This window comes from Hylobates moloch, unplaced genomic scaffold (assembly GCF_009828535.3).
Source record: "Hylobates moloch isolate HMO894 unplaced genomic scaffold, HMol_V3 SCAFFOLD_8, whole genome shotgun sequence".
NCBI classification, from domain to species: domain Eukaryota; kingdom Metazoa; phylum Chordata; class Mammalia; order Primates; family Hylobatidae; genus Hylobates; species Hylobates moloch.
In genome coordinates, this window is record NW_026652283.1 from 5,507,368 (window position 1) to 5,519,426 (window position 12,059).

A 12,059-nucleotide genomic window follows, 5' to 3' on the forward strand; every position below is an offset into this window, starting at 1 on the left:
TCTGCCATTATACAGTAAAAGAAGCTATAGACAGCACATCAACAAGTGGGCTTGGCTGAGTTCCAATAAAACTTTATTTACAAAAGCAATATATAAAGTGGCTAGATTTGGCCCATGGGCCACAGTTTGCCTTCCCTCGATATAGCTTTAAAAACCACCTCCCAAATTTGGACTCTGCTTTCCATGTCTACAGTCACTGCCTTTGTTTATAGAAAGTTTATTCATCCATCATGCATTTATGGAGAGCATTTATAAATGTCAGGCCCTGTACCAAGTATGTAAGAAGGCAAAGGTCTGGTCTTCCCTGCAAGAAGCTGAGTTTGAAAGGGGAGAGTTAAATGTAGGCAAACATGTGCAACAAGGTTTTATGTGTGCCAAGAGAGAATAAAGAATGTACTAGTGATAGAGAAGGCCCAAATGGAGGGGAACATACATCTATTCAGGGCAGGAACTGAAGGGGTTCTCCATACAGAGTCCCTGAGCACAGTCTGGAAAGATGGACTTGCAGTTTTCTTGAGGATTAATTCAAAGAGACCTTCTAAGCTATGGAAGCAGTGTGAGCAAAAGCATGGTGGCACTGCCCATGCCCATCAGACAGCTGGAAAGAGTCCAGCCCTACCTGGACCATTGCAACAGCCTCCTGACGGGGTTTCTTGTCACCAGTCTCCCAGGATGCTACAGTCTATCCAGCACACAGCCCCTGTCATCTGATTCTGTTATCTACCTGCTTATAAAAATTCCTGTTGGCTCCACTCTGTTCACTGAATATAATCCAAATTCCCTACCGCTGCATACAGGTGCTTTATAATCTGCCTCCAATCTGCCTCCCTAGCTTCATCTCCCAGCATCTCCCCAGCAATGACCACGGTCCTGCCTTCTCACCCTCCTAATTGTCCCCTGCCACATTAGTTCCTTCCACTGATTTGTGCACGAGCATCCACTCTGGCTGGCAAGCTTCTATGCATCCCTGAGATCACTCAAATGCCACCTCCTTGGTGAAGCCCCATCCCTCCTGTGGACCCCACCACCCTGTGTTCAGGCTTCTGTTGCAGCCATCACTGTGTGCTTTTGTGATTGACGTGCTCACACATCTTTATTTCCCACTGAGAAGGCAAGGCCTCCATCCCCTCTAGGGGTTCAGTACATATTTGCTGATGGAAACACAACCCAGAGTCCAGGAAAGTTACAACGTACTAGGACTCCCCTACATACTAAAGGCAAATTATTAAACTTTTCTGTGCTTCAGGTACTTCAACTGTAAATTGAAGATAATAGTAATACCCACCCAATAGGGTTCCCAGAAGGGTAAATGATATTACATACAAAATATGTACAATGTACAATATGTACAATGTTGGATACATAATAACTGTTTAATAAATGGTATCTATTATGTGTAATTTTATTCTTATTGGAATATCAACATGTACAGATGACTGCAATGTATACTGTATACTTATATGCTAAACAGACACAAACTTAAGGTTTAAGCACTGAATGAGAGAGACCCGACTTCTAGACCTGGATATGCTTCTAACTAGAGGTATGATTTTGGCCAAGTCTGTTTGTTTCAATGGGCATCAGCAACCTCACTGATACATTGAAGGGACCTGTTTAAATTGCCTCCAACTCTGATTTGCTGTGATGCTATGGTCCGCATTGTCTTAGACAAGCTTTGTGAGTCTAGAATATTCAAATGAAGAATGAAAAAACATGACACGAATGGGAAAAAAATTCTGTTTCTACACAGGGATAAGAGCAACCACAATAGAAGTTTCAGGAAAGGGAACAGGCATGGAACTTTCCCCAGCCCAACTGCTTTTGATTTGGCAGTTTGCTCAGCCCACAGTTGTGGGGCGCTGCTCTTGCTGATTCAACCCTGTCCACTGCCATTGTCCTTGGTGCCCAGTAGGTTCCCGCAGGCCCTAGGAGGCCGGCAGGTGCTGGTCGGTAGCAAGACACCTGCACCGAAAAACACAGATTTGTCAAGGTTGGGACCTTAGAGTGATCACCTGACTAGCTGGCTGGCCAACAAGGATTGGAGGGTGGTGGAGAAATCCCCCAAAACAAGCTCTGGGAGCCAGTTCAAAATGCAGGATCTCTCTCATCTTTTAAATAAGGCTTTGCTGAGGAATTCACTTTGGAGTCAGCAATGGGGATAAGGCCAGGGGGCTGTGGGGATGAATGGAATTAACAAGGAAAGGAAAACAGATGTTAGACTAGCATTCTAAAACCTGTAAAATGCATGTCTGTGTTTCAGTGTATGGATGGATGTGTATTTATGGAGTTATAAGCTGGTCTTCTTGATTCTAATGAGCTCAGTTCAGCAGGGCAAATGTTCTTATCATGAGTGACTTCCTCCAGCAGAACTGTGCAAACTCCCCAGAGCCTCCGCAAGGGTTTGGCAAGGAGACTGATGGGGAGGGAGAAGGACAGTTTACTTCTGAGGGATTGCAAATGTACACAGCATGCCCTCACCACATTCATGCACGTGGTACTCTGAAATCTAACTTCCTTCCAGGGTTACAGGGAAAATGGGACTCTCCACTTCTCCTCTCTCTTCATATGAACTCCAGAGGCAGACATGAATGCTGTCTTCTAGGGCTTCCCCGCTGGTTTGCTTCTTTACCTTCACAAACTCTCCAGACGTGGACTCTCTGTTGTCCCTCTTCTGTCAACACAAACATCTTCCAGTGCTGGCTGGATGCTCTCTAACAGCTCCTGTTAATTACCCCAGCCCCATAACAAAATGTCCCTCCTCCTTCCCCTCACCATGTGAGTCCCTATGTTAGGCACTGGATGGTCTCAAGAGACTGGGCTCAGCAATGCTGGACCTGAAGTGACAAGATCCTGCTGTCCCCTCCTCTGGTGTTACTCCACGGTATCCTGGGCCAAGAATAGGCGCTCTCTGCAGACGTCCCATTGCTGCAGGTGTCGCCTGCTCAGACTGGGTAACCTGAGCATTGCCAGGATTCAACCCAAAGAGGCAGAAACAAATAGGAAGTTTTGTTTTATTTGGGGGAGAATAAAACAGAAAACCATAACTCTCTAGCATGCAAATTCCAAATCCAAGACTCGCTCTTTTCAGTCAAAGGTCTAAAATGCTGTATCAGATGGGAGTCCTTCTGGGCTCACTTCAGAGGATACAATGATACCGGCTTTTGCCAACACCAAGATTTGTTTCTAAAAGCAGCAAGCCTCCATTAGGATAAGAGCAACACCGGAAATCCTCCATGCGCTGCATAATAGAAGCCAGCTCGGCCTGACCAATAACAGATTCAACCTGGCCAAGCCAATTAGGGAGGAAACTTCGAGTTGATTTTCAACCAGATCTTTATAAAGCCTGTTGTAAAATGCTCCAGTAATGCTGAGCTCAAAGGCTGGAAACTCCTCCACGCGAACCCCATTGGTTTTTTCTTCTCACCCTTCGGCAGCCAAGGATCTTCTAGAATAACCATCAGCCCTACACTGCCTGAAGCTGGAGACATTTCTGCATCAGTGATTTCCTGAGTTTAGGTTAAAATAACAAGGAGGAGTGGGTTAAACTAACCAAGACAACATTCAGCAAGGAAGTTTCAAAACAATCTGTTTAGAGAACACAAACAGTATAGTAGATAAAATAGAACGGACTTGCCAGGATTGGTGGAGAAGATTTTGATGGAATACAATCTGATTTTTTACTCATTTATTTAAAATTTTTCGGTGAACATATCCAGACCCATTTCCTCCCCACCCATGTTCTGTGTTAAGGGCAAATATTTAGCAAATATGTTGGAGATCAACTCCGCCTGCCTTCCAACCATTCCAAAACCATTTGTACTTCCCCAAACTCATCACGAGTTCTACACTTTTGAGCCTTGGTACATGCCACTACTGTCTGTAATTTTCCTTCTCTTCTGGTGTGCTGAGTGGGATGCTGTTCATCTCTCAGGCTCAACTCAAACTTCACCTTCTGTATGAAGACTCCCCTCCACCTCCATTTCCCACCAGCACATGCAGTGGAACTGGGTGCCTTGGGCATCTCTCATCCTCACTCCCATAATGCCTTGACGTGCCTCTCTGTTTATTTGACCTGCTCCCTAGATGGAAAGCCCCTCGAGACAAGGGGCCTTATTTGATTCTTTCCAAGTCCTTGCTCACCATCTTTTGTGGTGCCTATCACATAGCAGATGCTCAAAGATTATCTGTTTTATAAATCTGACCTTATTTTCACCAGTTGTGAAACACACACACACACACACACACACACACACACAAGGTCAAAAATGAAAATGTGTGACCTGAGAGCACTGCACTTGATGATGGTGAAAAGAGAGGTAGACATGAAGTATTAACACCTCTACATCGCAATTCTCATTGATGCACTATGCACAGAAGACTTTGAAAAAAGTTGTAAAAACGGTTAGGAGGGTCCAATTCTAATGAAAATGATTATCGCTTTTTTTAAAAAAAAATGCTTTCTATTGTTTAATAAAAGCAACACAGTCTGCTTAAAGAAGTTGAATATTGGGGGCTTAAGAACTCTCCTTTTTGAGTGTTGGCAAAGCAGGACTACCAGATCGGTTGTAAATACCAGAGGTGGAGGAGACACTGAAGTGATTTCAGGGCCAGAGGGGAGTGCAGAATATCATCATGGTGAACAAAGATGGCATTCCCATCAAGAGCACCATGGTCAACCTCACCACCATACAGTGCGCCAGCCTCATGCACAGCTTCATCCTGAAGGCACGGAGCACCGTGTATGAAAATGACCCCCAGAACGATCTCACCTTCCTTCGAATTTGCTCCAAGAAAAATGAAATTATGGTTGCACCAGATAAAGACTATTTCCTGATTGTGATTCACAATCCAAACGAATAAGTCACTCTCTTGGCTCCCTATGTCATTCCTTAATGACCACTCCCCCGCGCAAGAATATTAATGTCGATCATGTCAACAGACGCACGTGGCAGTTGCCTTAGAGCCCACTCGAACCAATCCAGTGACCATGTGTGGGCTGGCGGCCCTGCCTACCCCGCCAAAGGGACCCCTGTATGCGCCAACCTTCGCCAGAGCTCCAGGAGGGCCCTTTCTCCTCACTACCAGGTTTTGGAGCAAGAGCTTGCGAGAAACCCACACCCAGCTTCCTTCTGACATTCAGTTCACTTTGTGGCCCTTGGAGAAGGCTGTTTCTCTTTAATTAAAAATAACTGAAATGCTTAAAAAAAAAGAATCCTCCTTTTTATGAGTCATTAATGAGCAGTGCAAGGGAATCATGGAAGGACACACTGGTATGAGCTTGTCTTCTCACTCAGGAGGCAGTAAGTGAAAGATTCTGCTAGAAACAGCCCATTAATACATACTTATGTAAGAGCACAGCAGGGGAAGGTCATCACTGTTTATTTCATCAGCCCATATTTTAAGGCTGTGCCCAGGGATCCCCTTTTCCCAAGAGCAAGGGAAGCCAACTATGCTTTGGGCTGACAACATCGGGCATAAAAAGAATTGCAAGTGTCGACTGAACACATAAATAGGAAAAGACAGTGAGAAGAAAAGGCATGAGCTATTATAGATCCTCAGCACGGGCCTCCATTGCTTTGAAAAATGGTGAAGACTTGACAGAAACATAAGAGAGTTCTCAACGTCCATCACTCACCATCCACTCACTCATGCATTCATGCAGCAAGCATTTATTGAGCACATTCTATATACTGGAGACCATGTGCATTGCTAAATACAAAGATCAGCAGATTACTGTGGCAACCTTCCAAGGGCTCAGAGTATGTTATGGGGAAGATGGGCATGCAAACAATCCTTGACAGCCTCATGTGGTGAGAACAAAATGCCAGCATTAACGGTGCTGTAGAGTGCTGGGCAGAGGTAATTGACTGCCACCAGCAGACCCATGGAGGCTTTGCACCATTCATCACTGGGCTCCACGTGAAGAACAAGTAGAAGAGGCATATGAAGATTTGCTATATGTTTGGTAGTTAAGGTCATTCCTGCAAATTCACTGATCCAAATTCACAAAAAACTACTTAGGAAATAAGGACAATATGTGGAATTCCCTTTTGGTCTGCATGGAGTCATCTGGGGGTTTACACAATGGATCAGGCCTGATTCAAAAAGCCTGGGAAGTCATAACAGGAAGGGACAGGCTTGAATTCATGGCTTAGGTATTAAGAGTTTACTGCATGCAAAGCAATGCAATGCTGGGACAGATCAGCAAGGCACATTTGGCTCCGAGTTTTCTTCATTTCTTTGTGTTTAAATGAGACTCAGTCCCTGCTTTTTCTCCAGCCCCACACCAAAGCTAGGGAGACTTGAGTTGGCAAGATCTACTGATTCACTTCCTGGAGGACAGACTGGTGAACTTCCAGTAAATATTTACTGAAAGAACAAATGAATGACCTGACTTTCTCACTCTTGTTTATATTATCCACCTGCAAGACGGGAGTGTGAAGGACAATTATTCATTCATCCTTCCTCCCATCCCTCCATCCTCTCATCCGGACTGTGGTAATGTAGTGCGTGAGTTCGAAGGGCAATGAAACCAGTCATGATTGGAATGAAGTTCCCAAGCAATGAATCATTACTGAGGACCTTTCTTTGCTTTATTCTTTTTCCTCTACCTCTTCCCAAAGGGTTTGTGCAAAAGTGAACAAAATGAAAATAAAATTAGGTTTATAGGATTTTAGAAAAAGGAAATAAAGAGCACAGAAAAGGGAACAAAACAAGTAAGCAAACTTGGGGAACCACAATGCAGCTATGTTTGAGCAGTAATGTTTACTCTGAGCTTCCTGGTTGTTAGAGCAAGAAGAGAAATGGGGCAGCAGTACAGTTCTTCATCAGTTTTAAACTAAAAGACGGCCTTCCCTCCATTGCTTCCCTCCCTCCTTAAGCACTGACTAGGCATCTTCTGCATCCCAGAAGCCTTCTGTGGTACACTGAGGGCTGTGGTATCCAGATACACTTTTGCCTTTTTTCTTAAGTATGCATGGGGATGGAGTCTAGTGCAGATAACACCAAACAATGTATGCATCAGCAGCAAAAGGAGAGAAATGACCTGGAACTCAACCTACTTCCCAGATATGCTGAAGCCAGCCCCTGGATGCTGCCTCAATTGTGTTTAAATGCCATTTGGAGAAGATGGCAGGAGCCTCATTATCCAGTGGAATGACTCAGGGTGTGTAAACAGGATGGCCCAGGGAAAGGAATTTCCTGGTTCTCTGAGCAATTGACTTGTAGCACACACACTTGGAGTTCTTTGTGACAGAATATGTGGGCCTCAGTGCTGATGGTTTCTCAGGTATTCTAGAAAATTTGATCACTTATATCCAGCCTCTGTTGCAAATTTGGAAATTACCCATTGCAGTCTTTACCATCCATGACCAAAGAATATCAGAGTTGAAAAGAATGTGGTGTCACCTAAGTTATCCCTCCATCTGAAGCTCAGGCCATTCTGCTCCTTTAATATGTGGCCACTTTCACCTGATAATTGTCAGGCAGGGAACTCAGTACCAGAGCCTGTCATTTGCATTGTTTTTGATTCTCTGTCTCTGTTTCAAGTCACCGGGACTTTGGAGTATTTGCTATAAAGCATTATCATAGCAGTAGTTGTCTAATATATGGGGTAGTTTTCCTGAACTATCCAGATAATTGTATAACATCAATTGATGCTGCTATAGGAGACCTGCTCTATGGATGACAGCATTCCCTAATCACTAGCACTTCAAAATAAGGAGACTTTGCACTGCAAGGGGTGGAGTAGGTTGTCCCAACTAAATCAGTATCACAAGGATGTCTGGAGAGTTTTCATGAAAGGTAACGTCTGCAGAGTCCAAATGACAGCCCGTCCCCACACCCACCCGGCCCAGAAGGTCCTCACTACAGGATCACTTCTTTCATTCTTCCTTCTTAAGAAAACATTCACAGAGCACTTACTGTACGCCAGGCCTTGTGGTTAAGTGCTATGAATCAATAAGACAAAATCTCACCCTCAAGAAACTTCCATCACAATTTAGTGAGTATCATGACCCTAGGCCATTGGTCTTCAGGTGAGAAGAACTGACAATCACATCATTTATTTATCTGAATGGAACGGTGATAAAACTTTACCAAGAGATTCTTTTGGGACTTGTCACTAAACTCTTACGGGATTAAAGTTGGGCCTACATCTTTCTGCTCAGAAGGAAAAGTCAAATGGCTGCAAGTGTCCAGAGAACTTAAGCTTGCAGCTCTTAAAGCAGATGAAGAATTTCCTCTCATCAGGCCCTGAGGAAAACCCCACGACAGGGCTGTGAGGGGCCTGCGGCAATGGAGCTTTGAAGCCCCGTTTTGGGGTAGGGGACAGTGATGATTAAAGTCATGGCCAACTCCTGGGCCAGTTTTCTTTCTTCCCCTCCGAGATGGGGGAGTGGGAGACGATTCCTGAAGTCCTTCTTAGTAAGCCCTTCAGGAAGAGGTTTGATATTGGAGATTCCCTCGAAAGCCCGCTGCTCCCCTCCCAGGTTTCCCCAGCTTAATCCCTCACTCTCAGGTTTCCCTTTGTCTGGAGCCAGCCCATCCCCACACCCACAGGCCCGAGGGGCTCCCCACCCCCACGCCCCTCCTCAGGCTGATCCTAGCCTCCCTTCACCTCACGGCCCCTCCCCCAAGCCTGCTGGGCCCCAGCCCAGGTTCCAGCTCAATTTAGAAAAATGTAAATATAATACATCTCCCCCTGCTGCCTCCCTCCGTTGATGACCTGCCCCACCATTCCTACTGACAGGCCTGGAGTGGGCTCAGCGCACTTCCTGTCTGCATGGGTGGTCCTGGGGATCTCAGGGAAAGAGGCTGACAGCTGAGAGCTGGGCCAGGGATCACTATGTCAAGCACAACAGAGGCGGTGGGCAGCTTTAGTTTCATTGCTCTCATTTTTGTTCAAAGTCCAAGACATGGGCCCTTCTGGAATTGGGGAGGTCTAGCCTGTTGGGAAGGAAGGAGGAAACCTCACTTCATTCCATCCTTCCACAGAAGCCAAAGTTCCTATAGGTCTTGAAGAAAGTCTCCCATGGAATGGTCTGGAAAGGGGCTCTAGCCTCAATTCCACTAGTCATCTGGGTGACCTTAGGCAACTCACATCACCCTGGGCCTCTTGGCTTTGAGGTGCATTGTTCAACTAGGATGTATGAACTATGACGTCATCACTGGAAGGCACCCTGAAGGTCAGTTGGTCTCATGGTCTGAAACTTATTATTCCTGTCAAGACACTCAATGAAAAATGATGACCTGCACTTCCATTTGTGTATGCTGAAACGTCGCTTCCTCAAAAAACATCTAGAAATCTAAGAAAGTGAGGGTGGCACTGACTCTGTTTTACCTTGTATTTCTTTTTTTTTTTTTTTTTTTTTTTGAGACGGAGTCTCGCTCTGTCGCCCAGGCTGGAGTGCAGTGGCGCAATCTCGGCTCACTGCAAGCTCCGCCTCCCGGGTTCCCGCCATTCTCCTGCCTCAGCCTCTCCGAGTAGCTGGGACTACAGGCGCCCGCCACCACGCCCGGCTAATTTTTTTGTATTTTTAGTAGAGACGGGGTTTCACCGTGGTCTCGATCTCCTGACCTCGTGATCCGCCTGCCTCGGCCTCCCAAAGTGCTGGGATTACAAGCGTGAGCCACTGTGCCCAGCTACCTTGTATTTCTAAAACATTGGCAGTACTGCATTACTTGTGACACTCTGCACAATTGGTTTTGACCACAGACCACTGGGTTGCATCACTGCAGGGAAAAACTCATTCTCTGGTCTAATTCCCTATAATTTCCAGGAAAAAAGGGAAGCCAGGGAGATTATATGACGTCATGCCCAAGGCCACACTGCTAGATAGAAGCAGAGCTGGATTTGCACCCAAGTCTCACCTGACACCCTGGGAACATGGGAAGGAGAAATGCTCGCTCTGCCTACAATGATCATCTAAAGATAAAAGAGGCAGCAGATGTGAAGGGGCTTTTACTTCAAAGACAAGGGTGCAGAGAAATCAGAAGTAATGATATGGTGACTACCGCCAAGTCTTAGTTGTCCATGGAGATGGCAGAAACTATTGCCCCCAACGAAGTTTTGACATCTGCTGTGGACTTCAGTCTTCTCTCCCACCAAGCTAGTTCTCAGAGCTGCTGCTATCTCTGAACTGCACGGGTGGGTTCACATTACACCTTCTCTTATTTCCCTGGCTTACTGGCTAGAAAGGAGTGCTTAATAGGCCTGGGATGGGGGAGGGGAGGAGGCAGAGGAAGAAAAGGGGTGGTAGGAGAGGGAGACAGGGAAGGAGGAAGGGGAGAAAGAGAAATAAGGATAACCACCTCTCTTGATAATCCACTCGCTGGATTATCAGCCCATAAATAAATGAGAATTGACTGTGGCTCAGCATCACTAGAAAGTGAGATTCTGTTAGCCTAGATAAGAGAAAGCTGAAGACATAAATGATACACTCATTTATTCAGTTACCCCCCTTACAAGCTTACCCAGTATGTTTTTAGTGCTTATGCTCTAGAGGGGGTGCTGGGCAAGGCCCTGCAATTTGAAGAATCGGCCCTTGGGAAATTAATTACCAAAGGCATCTCTATTTTAGGAGACAGCGTGTCTGAAATCCTGTGGGACAGGGGGAAGGGGGAGGTGGTAAGGAGCAGGTGACACGAGAGCTGGCTTTGGATGTATGCATGAGAAGGCGCGGGCAAGTCCAGGGCCGGGAGAGCACTCAGGACAGGCAGGGCAGAAGGGAGCTGTAGGATGCGGAGGATTCACTTTCCTGGACCACAGGACATGGAGAAGGACCTAGGATTAAATAAAGGGGAAGGATGCTCCGGGAGGGCCTCGCTAGGAGCACGGGAACCCTGATGGTTTTTGGACACTGGAGGGATATGACCAACACTACACCTCAGAAGGAATAAATGAGGCAGTGGCGAGACGGTGGTGGCTGCAAGTGGCTGTGTTGAGGATGTAGTTTAAAAAAAAAAAAGAAAAGAAAAGAAAAGAAAAAGCACCAGGGAAGAGGCAGAGCAGACACAGCAGATTCCTAAGATACTCTAAAGCAAGCTTGTCCAACCCCTGGCCCATGGGCCACATACGGCCCAGGACAGCTTTAAATGTGGCTCAACACAAATTCATAAACTTTCTTAAACTTTATGAGATTTTTTTTTTGCAACATTTTTTAGCTCATCAGCTATCGTTAGTATTACTATATTTTATGTGTGGCCCAAGACAATTCTTCTTCTTCCAATGTGGCCCAGGGAAGCCAGAAGATTGGACACCCCAGCTCTAGAGGAAAGATCGTCGACACAGCAAGCCCACTGGATGGGAGACATATGGAGATGGAACGGAGAATGAGCAGTGATGTTAGATTTCTCAGCCAGGGGCCTGGAGGATGGTGGGGCCATTAATGTGGCAAAGAACTCAGAAAACAGTCAAGGGTACGAAGCCTGCAGGCAGAAAGGCTTAGAAATGTTTCCCCGAAAGGGATTCTCATCTGGGCCCTTCCCTGCCTTGTCTGAAGTCTCGAGACAAGCCTGAGGCAGTAAGTGGGAGAAGAGCCTCCTGCATCCAGTTCAGAGTTTGCTTGGCCTCAGTAGGTGGTTTCTAAAACCCAAAGAGAAGGCCAAAAGAATGAGGAGAGCAGGCGATCTTCGAGAACACCTCTCTGCTGGTCAACCGGAAGCTGCAAAGACCTAGCCTCTGCAGCAAGCACCACTAGGTGAACTGCCTTCTAGAACAGTAGGTACTTTCTTGTAACTGTCTGTTTGCCCATATGGGGGCCAATGGTATTTCCCCTTTGTCCTGGGAAGGTCTGCTGAAAAATCAACTCACGATAAGGCAGATTAACAAGAGAAAAAAACTAGCGGCCAGGCATGGTAGCTCATGCCTGTAATCCCAGCACTTTGGGAGGCCAAGTCGGGCAGATCACCTGAGGTCAGGAGTTCAAGACCTGGTCATGGTGAAACCCCGTCTCTACTAAAAATACAAAAAATTAGCAGGGCGTGGTGGGAATGCCTATAATCACAACTACTCGGGAGGCTGAGGCAGGAGAATTGCTTGAACCTGGGAGGCGGAGGTT

General features: G+C 46.1%; 1 protein-coding gene and 1 pseudogene across 1 annotated transcript in view; one reads left to right on the plus strand and one right to left on the minus strand.

Moving 5' to 3' along the window:
* Positions 1 to 12,059, minus strand: part of ANO2 (anoctamin 2) — a 355,270-nt gene that overhangs the window by 14,111 nt on the left and 329,100 nt on the right. The gene's annotated exons all lie outside the window — the stretch shown is intronic.
* Positions 4,573 to 5,018, plus strand: LOC116472568 (dynein light chain roadblock-type 1-like; annotated as a pseudogene).